Here is a 10,157-nt window from a genome sequence, read left to right as displayed (position 1 = left end):
GTTTATGGCTCGTTTCTGGTACACTACATCCATTTAACCACCGTACACCACGGTGCATGCATTGTTTTTCACCCGTGAGCCATGTCCAGATAAGTACACAGTTATGTTTATAGTGATATTAAAACTCAGGAAGGGCGATGATTGGATTGAAGTTTATTCAATACTGTTTAGCATGTGCCCTGGGTAAACCATCGAACCTTTGGCAAGTAACTAACTAACTTTTCTCACATGCGACGTACATATTTAACACCGAAATCACGCTAAATGCATATACCATGATGGAGAGTCAAATGATCTTAAACGAGCCTTATGTAAGACTACCGAAGCAGCTGAACAGGCTCTGAATACTGATTTCACTCAGTCGCCAAGAACATACCTTGCGGCTTTCCAGCATCACTGAAAAACTGTTGACTGATTCTTTTTGAATGATTCCGTCCTATTCGTACTTTATATACTTCCTTAGTTCTGTGTTAAACGTTGTTATGGGAATTGACCTCGCTGATGGCTGGTATACGCAATGTTCACCGATTATTTCCAACAAGGCATCAATAAAAGTGCTCAGAACAGAATCTTGAAAATTTCTCTGCAGAGGCTGGTACTGAACCAATATCTTGTGGTTCTAAGGATTCAAAGACATACATTATAACCTTACGGACTAACATGGTCCACATGGCACTTCAAAGAATATATAACGGGGGATCAATTCAATATGGCTTCTTGGTACATTTCACACTGGCTAGGGTTTTATTCCTACGACTGATATCAAAGCTTCAGTTGCAGCTTGTTATTTTTCCTTTCCTCATTCCGTTGACCCGATTTCATCATTGATCCGATATAACGGGGCATCTCCACTCGCTAGTTAACCCACACGTCGATCAAACTGAAAAATATCCACACCAATGTCCTAGCGAAATAACCAGGCTTAATTAATACAGACCGCCTCAGTGTCCATTTTAACGGCGCGTGGACACAAGGACAGCTTGGGATAAGTCAGAAGAAGTCGTGTCCAAAGATAAGAACTGCTAATGATTTTCCAGAAACCTCGAAAGATATTTACTTCGATGCTTAGAAGCAGATAACAAATATGGCTGCCCAGTTGACACGTACTAATACATGGATACAAACGCAAAGTGGTTGATGCTAAGATGAGAAATCCAAGCATACGTACACATGCCTGTACTCCCCCGATGCTGCAGGAATAGAGGCAGTGATCGATTAACTCGCTAACACATCTGCCAGAAGAGCAAGTACTTAGAATGTAAGCACATATATACTTACGTATCTTCACATGACCACTCTACAGCTAGTCTTCGCTTAGATTAATGCCAAGAACCGTTTACATACGTGGTACATCCAATGGTTTATCTATGCCACACTGCGCTGTGCTCCTTGCTTACATCACAGCGTTTTTAAAAAGCGTATTATGTTGAATGCAAAAATACTCGGTCATGGTTTCCAAACAGACTTCAGAAAAAGCCGTGTTCAGTAAATTCAAACATATGTAGGTTTACTCACGCATTCTTATTGGACGGTTGTAGAACGAGCCTTCATCCCACAGAATCATGTCATGAAACATTTATATTCTCAGCATTTCCCAGCCGCTATCTACGCCATTCTGCCGGCTTAAGCCTCACTGGTTGCTGCTGGTCGATGAGCTCGAAACAAAGATTATACTGTCGAGGTTTCCGTCAGTGGCCCGATGTACTGCTCGTAACCCCCAGGTACCCTCCTTAGCTGCCTCTAACTGTCAGTATCCCCGACCCACGCACTGGCCTATAATACTCCGTAGCCCCGGCGGATGGGAATTCTCTGCAAAGCTTCGGTTGTAAGCAACGCTGTCGTAGGCTCAGTTCGCCCAACCACAAACACGATCCGCGCTATTTTCACAGGGAGAAAAAAATCAATACTCCCTCTCAGTGTATGTAGATATCACTGGGAAATGTGAAACAAAAACATATTCACTGGCTAGATCCTAAGCGAACACATCACTATAGCAAGTGAAGACGAAGGAGTTTGATTGGCATTGACTGGAATCTGTGAAAACACCCGTTGATTATACATCAGATCCTCATGGAAGCCAGAAACAGCAGCTACTACCAATACATCGAAGAAGCACCAAGAGCCATCCAGCTAGTTAACGCAGACTGGACTCAGATATCATGCGGTGCCATCTTGCATGTTTTGTGAACAGCGTGTCGTCGAATACTTTCGACGCAAAAGGGGAATTCCCTACCGGTGGGATATTTTTACGTGGTTTGGTTTTTTTAGGTCTGTTACAGTGACATGATCTTACTTAATATAGAATTCCGTAAATATCGACAAAACGAAAACGAAATGAGAAGGTTTTTGAGACCTTAGACATTGCAGTGTGCATCAAATATGTCGTTTTTTTGTGATTTATAAAACTTCTTTTCATCGTCTCCTCGGTTTTCTTCATCTTGGTGTTAATACAGAACATGGACACCCACGCCAAACCTTTAGAATCGACCCTTCAGCCATCTGAATGCCAAATGTGTGCAGATTTACTGAATGTAAAAATTGATTTTAAAGGCATATTTATACAAGTGATCCAGCCCAAAATGAACAAGATAAGTTTTTGTAAAAGATATTCGTCATACCCCCTATGCAATATGGCGTCCGTTGGTGACAGAGTCGCTCTTTTACAGCTTTAGCTTAATCATTCGGTTCGTGACACTCGGTTATGTGGTACTGGCTTTTGATGGCGCCGATCCCAGCAGCTGCCGAAGAGCTCTTCCATGCGGTAATCCGTTTACACTAGACAGCCTGGGACATTGGTATGGAGTTTTTTGGTGGCAACGTGTTGATTCCGTGCTGGCATCGCATCGCCTCGGATCTCCTTTCGAGAATATCGACTTTGCAGCTAACCATCGCTTAAAAAGCTACCAATAATGGCGAGGATAACCAGGGCTATAAAATTTGCTCTGAGAAGCCTTGTAACAAATTGCCGTCTGTAAATGGCTGCTGCAAACGCAATGTTGAAGCCTAGCTTTGAGATCTGCATGGAATCGCATATATGTCATAAAGACATCGCCTTAGGAGATCAGTTCGTGACCAAGGAGGTTGCAGGTACAAAATCCAGCTCAAGCTATAGTTTCGCTGCGGCTGAAGTCTAAAGTTTTGTATAACCGTGGTCTTGGAAGTGAAAGATTCCACAGTACTGCATTAAAAAGACTATACCGCATAGTTCTGGCACAGAATTTAACAGCGCAAAGCTCAGTAGAACTTTTGCTATTATTAAAAAAACCCCACATAATTACCTTTCACAAAATATCTGGACCGCGTGTCCACGTATTACCGTTTAAAAAGACCCTAAATTTTATAAATTGGGGTTGCATTACAACTATTCAAACTTTAGAATTATTTTAGCAACGTAAATAGTATAGGCAAGCGTTTAAGGATATGTACGACACCCTGGTAGCCTTTTGCGCAGCGTGATGTTCGCTGAACACCGCTTGTCCTGTACAATTATATATGGTAATTTTCCCATAGGTCGAGGGCTTTTTCTAGCCACAAGAACTCAGATATCTCTCTACCCATAAAACTTACCGTATAGGTAAAAAAATCTGAAGTATGGTGTAAAGCAAACAATCTACTAAATAAATAGACAGTGTATACTCTAGCACTCTAGACCACCTGGCCAGAGTCGCAATACTTATAACCGTTCATCACAAAAACAGACACATAGCGTATTTTAGGTCAATGAAATTAAGTGAAATGATGATTTTTTTGTGTTTTATGCACTCTATATATATAATGGCAATAAAAGACCATTAAAATGCAGGGCCAATCGGTTCCAGCTTAGTTTCTAATTGCGGACAAATTGAAGTCATACCTCTTGTATACATCACTGGTATAGATAAAGCTGCTACTTCATCATGCTGGATTTATTGTCTCGTTTTTCTTACCGTGGCGCGTTTCCAAACCGGACAAATTGGACAATAGCAGGAGGAGATTTGTTCATTGCGGGCCACCGTAATACCTTTCACCCTAATACTAGTGTACCATTTACAGGGCCATCAATTCAGGCTTGCTTTAGACAGTGATGGGTTATAAACCAAATCTGAGTTAGCCTTTACCCCTGGAGAGTTCTCTCAAGGGACAGAACCCTTCCCAGACAAGCAGATCCAGGTGCCAAGGCGATCACTCCTATCAGCGGTAACCTGTATAGCTACAGTAGCTACTAGGGAACTTTTATTGATGTCTGTCAGTTAATGGACTTCACAGCGAGTGAGACCGTCGGTATGTCCACAGAATAATCATTTGAGAAACCATGTAGTATTCCAGGAAACCATAGAAGTGGAAAAGATGATATCTGGATTTATTTACATAAAAAATGGAATGTTTCACATATTCTCCATAAGAGCTTCTGAAGGCAAAAATTTGGCTAGATGCGACAATGGCAGCCATGGTCGACTGGCGACGAGAACGACATATGATCAGGACGTCATTTATGCAAGAATAGCTGCGCCTGAAAGTCTTGTATTACATGGTAAGTGACTTTAAAATGAGGTCACGTTTTGCTGTTAGGTTGCAAAAAGTTATCATGGGGTACCATGTCCGACATTGCCAAGGAATCGTTAAGAAATGCTACTGTGGTTACAACCGAAGATAAGGTTAGCTTAAGAAGAGCCGTGTTGGAGGGTGGTCCTGGGGAACACTGTGTTAATGGATCGTTGAGGGAAATGGTCCACTGATTTCTCTCGGGAACAGGGCAGTTGTAGAGGTCTAGGATATTTGGAGAGAGAGAGTGAAAGAGAGGCGTCATTGGCTAATACGGTCGGAGAATATATCTGGAAAAATAGGGACGATATATCTAACAACTATGGAGGACAATACACCTGACAAATATGGAGGGACAATATACCTGGCAAATATGGAGGGTTAATAAACCTGACAAATACGGAAGGACAATATATCCCGGCAAACAGGGACAATACATCTGACAAATATGGAAGTACCATATGTCTGGCAATTTGGAGGGACCATATACCCGGGAAAATATGGAAGGACAATATACCTGGTAAATATGGTAGGACAATATACCTGATAAATATGGGATGGACAATATACCTGGCAAAAATGGAGACAATATATTTGACAAATACGTTAATGGCCCTGTTAAAAACTAGGTGTTAAACTTCACCATTGCTATTACAATGTTTTACATACATCTTGAATCAACTACATAGGTAAATCACCTCTTCTTCAGGTCGCAATGGACCCTAATGGACACAGTTTCAAATGTTTTCTCACCGAGTTCATCCCCTTCTCATTTATTATTACAAATTGGTTTGATTGGTTTTCTATCCAGCATAAGGACACAAGCAGCCGTGTGTGGGGGGGGGGGGGGGGGAGAGAGAGGATGGAGGGGTGCACCTGAAAACCCATCAACTTTTAAACAGGAACACATTCAAACACGCGTTTCCATTCATGATGGGTTACCTCGTCACATATGTTGGATGGCCAATTTTAAAAAATGTCTGATAACGACAGCACGTCCATGTGTCCATCTTCTGGTAGGAGAAAGAAGAAGTTCGAGAATGGGAATCGAGAGTGATCACCTTTCAGCGACATCCAGAGCGAAGTGGATTTTCTTTCCTTCTTCATTTCACCGACAGCACCCAATATTTCTCTGACAGTAATGAGTTGCATAACGACACGCCATCTTCCACTGACTTCCTATAGCAGAGGGTAGCCAAGGGCAATACTCCGTGGAGAATATAGGCTGGTCGTTGGCCTTGTGATTATTGAACCAGAAATGGCCCATTATGGTTGGCGATTGGTAAACGAAGGTCTTTTTCGACGCCTGGATGTCAAAGCGTAGAATGTATTGGTAAAAAAAATGAGAAAAAAAAGGCTCAAAAGTCCATCACCATGTTCTTGGCCTCGGTAGATTGATTGGGCGTGTATTGACTATACAGTACAGGATCTTGGTCGGGATGAAAGCCGAGTCCTTTAGGGTAAGGCGATGAGGACACAGATCGTGGAGAATGTGAGGTGAGAAGAGCCTGTGGCACGGACCACGTGCTGGATGCCTGCCCAGGGCCTCAGATTCAATTAGGGCCGACTGATTACTAGGTTGATTGGTCGCCTCTCAGAGCCCTGTGGACAATGCCAGGGTTCTCCCGACGGTGTACAACGATAAACAGTTAACTGAGAAGGAAATATCTTCTCTTAGCCCTCAACTGTAAATGACTTTTACGGCCGCTCACTCAAAGCAATAGTCTCCTCTCATAAATTTATTTGTTTATTTGATTGAAGTTTCACGTCGTATTCAAGGATATTTCACTTATATGAGTGCGATGAGCATTATGGGTGAGTATTAGTGCAGTGGAAATCCACGACCATCCACAGGTTAATGCCAGACCTTCCCAGGTACGATCCACTCATAAAACTAGCCTCCATCGCACAACCTGAAAACAAGTGTGCATCAAAGGTACCTAAAACTACAACACAGTCGAAATGATGTATCAACCGCACCCAAGGCCTCATCATATAATTTACATCGTATTTAAGTCACATAAACAAAGTCTGGAGTCCTCCGGGTAAATTTTCCTGCGCAATAGCGACACTAGTCCAAGTTGCATTGGCCATTGTTTTCTTGTAATACAGGAGTAAAACGTTTTCCGGTTTAGCAGCTAATCTTGTAAGCATAGACAAGGATAGACACGATTTATACTTCAGACTAGAAAGGTTGCCCACTGAGATATATTGGCATCCATTTATATCTGAAATACTGATCGTTCAATGTCCAATTAGGATCCTTTGCTCGCATCCAGGCCTCGTTGGTTTTGTATTAAATATAAGCCAAGTTTAAATTTTATCACCAGTATCATCCGAATACAAAGTAAATGTCACTTTAGCCTGGACTAAATATAGTCCCGGCCTTAAGTCCTAATACACCTTTGAACAAGGGGGCCTATGTTTGTCACATAGCTGATGACAGCATCCACAATCATTACAAGGAATACAAAATATAGATTGAAGACCGGACACCCAACCATTTAGCAAAAAGACCTGTATGATAGTATGGTGACATTATGCTCGACCGTCCTTGCGCATAATGTAGTCATGCGCAGTAGTGACTGTGACAAAGTGGTTAAGGCATATGTCTTTCATTCGCTAGGTGGATCCACTACCATTCTTGGACAGGAAATTTTCACGACTCCCCAGCTTCCGTTGTTCTCATGCAGGTTCTTGGTGGACAACCCTGTGTTCAAAGAGTAAACCACCCGCTCTGGAAACTGTGTGGAAAATTTTTTCACGTGCATACGACCAGTGTCTGGATGGCCATTAGTGAGAGTTCCAGTCAGAAACATAACTTTCTTCGGACTTATAGTCGGCCCGGACTATCTTAGCCGTATATCAGTGGTCAAGTCGGTAGTGTACAGTAGATCTAGTATATTCCTTTGAATTGGGCTAACTGGCTCTACACAGAGGGAGGTAAATTTGGTAAATGATGGAACAAAAGTGACCTCTATATACTTGATTTCAATATACAATTGTGATGAAGAGAGATGAAGAATAATCATTGCTGGTATTTCTGTTCGGTAGGTAGAGGCGCTGCTGTTCTGTCATTTACAAGGTAGATAGCCGATGCCTTGACATACACACGTGCAAGGACACACACATAACGGGGTTCAACATTTTAACGCCGATCTTGTTTTCATGGTAAAGGAAGACAAGACCCGCTGTCGGAACACCTTGTTAAGTACGAATTAATTACGGAACGTTCCCTTAATCATAAACAAAGATATTTTCAATTCTTATATGGTTTACGAATCTAGTGGAAAGTTGTCTTTGTAGTCTAGAGCTTTTGGCCGCAAGGCGTTAGAGGGTATAAAATGATGCTACTTAGTTTTACCTGGAAACTTAAGCATGGTCAAGAATTTGAGGGTAATTACCGTGCACCGAAACGCGCTTGCCAATCAAAGCTTTCATCCAATCAGACTATGTAAAAGCCTTATCGTGTACGTCAAGGAGGAAGGCGAGACGCTAAGTTAAAGCTGATCAGTCTACAACCATTTCAGCGGTGCAGCTGTGTGTTGGGCAGTATGCAACTAAACCTGAGGTCTGATCGAAAAGTACAAATCTTTTTTCAACTGTGGGAAATGCGCATTAACATTGTCCGATACAACACTTTGATTTCTACGTCCCGTGGGTGAAAAAATCAGTTTGTATGGGCAAGTTTCACGTAATAGGCAGCAAACTTACAGCTCCCTTGTGTGGACCTGGCAAACAGAATAGAACTGTAGAGAACACAAGCTTGACGTCAAAGGCGGCAAACTTAGAGCTCTCCCATGAGGATCCGGTCAATTGAGCTTCAGCCCTCTAGGCGACAAACCTAGAGCTCCCCTGTGTGTGCCTGGCCAACAGAACAGAACCGCATCCCTCAAGACAAGCTTGGCGTCAAAGGCGGCAAACCTAGAGCTCTCCCATATGGGCCCGGTGAATAGAGCCCCAGTAAACAGAATAGAGCCTCAGCCCTCAAGGCAAGCTTGGCGTTAAAGGCGACAAACCTAGATGCCTGTTGAACAGAACAGAACCGCAGCCCTCTAGGCAAGCTTGGCGTCAAACGCAACAAACCTTGAGATCTCCCATGCGGGCTTGTTGATCAGAATAGAACCTCGGCTCTCTAGACAAGCTTGGCGTCAAAGATGGGAACCCTAGAGCTCTCCCATGGGCGTGCGTTTAACTGAATAGAACCTCGGCCCTCTAGGCAAGCATCAAAAGGCGACAGACCTCGGGCTCTCCTCTGAGGGCCCGTACAACAGAATAGGACCTGTCCTCTAGGCAAGCCTGGCGTAATAGACTACCAACCTGGGGTGCCCAGTGAAGAGAATAGAGCATCAGCAAGCTTGATGTAATAGTAAAGAGATTTAGCGCTCTCCCATGAGGGTCCGGTGAACAGCATAGGACCTGGGCCCTCTAAGCAAGCTTAACGAAATAGGCGACAAACCTGGAGCTCTTCAATGTGGGCCCAGAATAGGACCGCAGCCCTCAGGCTAGATTAACTTAAAGGGTGACTAACCTTAATGTAGAGCTCTCCCATGTGGGAACAGTACAGAATAATTAAAACCCAAAGCATAATTTTGCCCTTCATGCATCCTTTCAATGCATGTGCTCCGACTGATTGTTGACTCTGTATTTCGATTTGAGTGAGTGAGTGAGTGCTTGGGGTTTAATGTCGTACTCAACACTTTTTCAGTCATATGACGACGAAGGAATCATTAGGGTGCATGTATGTGTAATGTGCCTCCTTGTTGCAGGACGGATTTCCACCGCTCTTTTATTTAGTGCTGCTTCACTGAGACGACTTACCGAAGGCAAGTAAGCCGCCCCGCCCGAGCCATTATACTGATACGGGTCAACCAGTCGTTGCACTATCCCCTTCATGCTGAACGCCAAGCGAGGAAGTTACAACTTCCTCTTTTAAAGTCTTAGGTGTGACTCGATCAAGGATTGATCCTGGATCTACCGGTCCCGATTTCGATTTGACAGTGTATAGCTGTATTCTTAATAGATATCTTCAAGATCTGTTCATTAGGAGTTGGTTTTAATATCCTAATATTTGTTGTGATTCTGGACGTTATCGTTTCTGTGTCGATCAAAATAGTCATTTCCTGCTTCTATTTATTTATTTATTTATTTATTTATTTGATTGCCGTTTTACGCCGTTCTCCAGAATATTTCATTTATAGGAGGGCTGCTAGCATTATGTTGGGAGGATTTCCAGGTTTGAACAAGTTGTCAGAGTGAAACCTTCATCATTTGATGTATTCATTCGATCCAATTTCCAGAAAGTCGCTTGTCTGGACAATTTCCAACCACTATCTACAATATAAGTTATCGTCATCAGACACACCATTTAACACGTAAATATACAATTTCTGTGGTGGGCTTTATTAACTATGGTGTCAATCGTATCTTCATAGTGCAAGGGAGGTAACTTTTAGAACTGGAGCCTCTGGAATTATTTATTTATTCATGTTTGACTGGTGTTCAACGCCGACTCAAGTTTCCGGTTTTTACTTGGCCACAGACCCCCATTAGTTTTCCATAAGCGACAATGTTAACGTTTAGCGCTGTAGCTCAGTCCCAAACATTCCGAGGCCAATAAGCTTTGGTGCATACCT

This window comes from Liolophura sinensis, chromosome 13 (assembly GCF_032854445.1).
Source record: "Liolophura sinensis isolate JHLJ2023 chromosome 13, CUHK_Ljap_v2, whole genome shotgun sequence".
Classification (NCBI taxonomy): domain Eukaryota; kingdom Metazoa; phylum Mollusca; class Polyplacophora; order Chitonida; family Chitonidae; genus Liolophura; species Liolophura sinensis.
Note: the sequence above shows the minus strand (reverse complement) of the source record.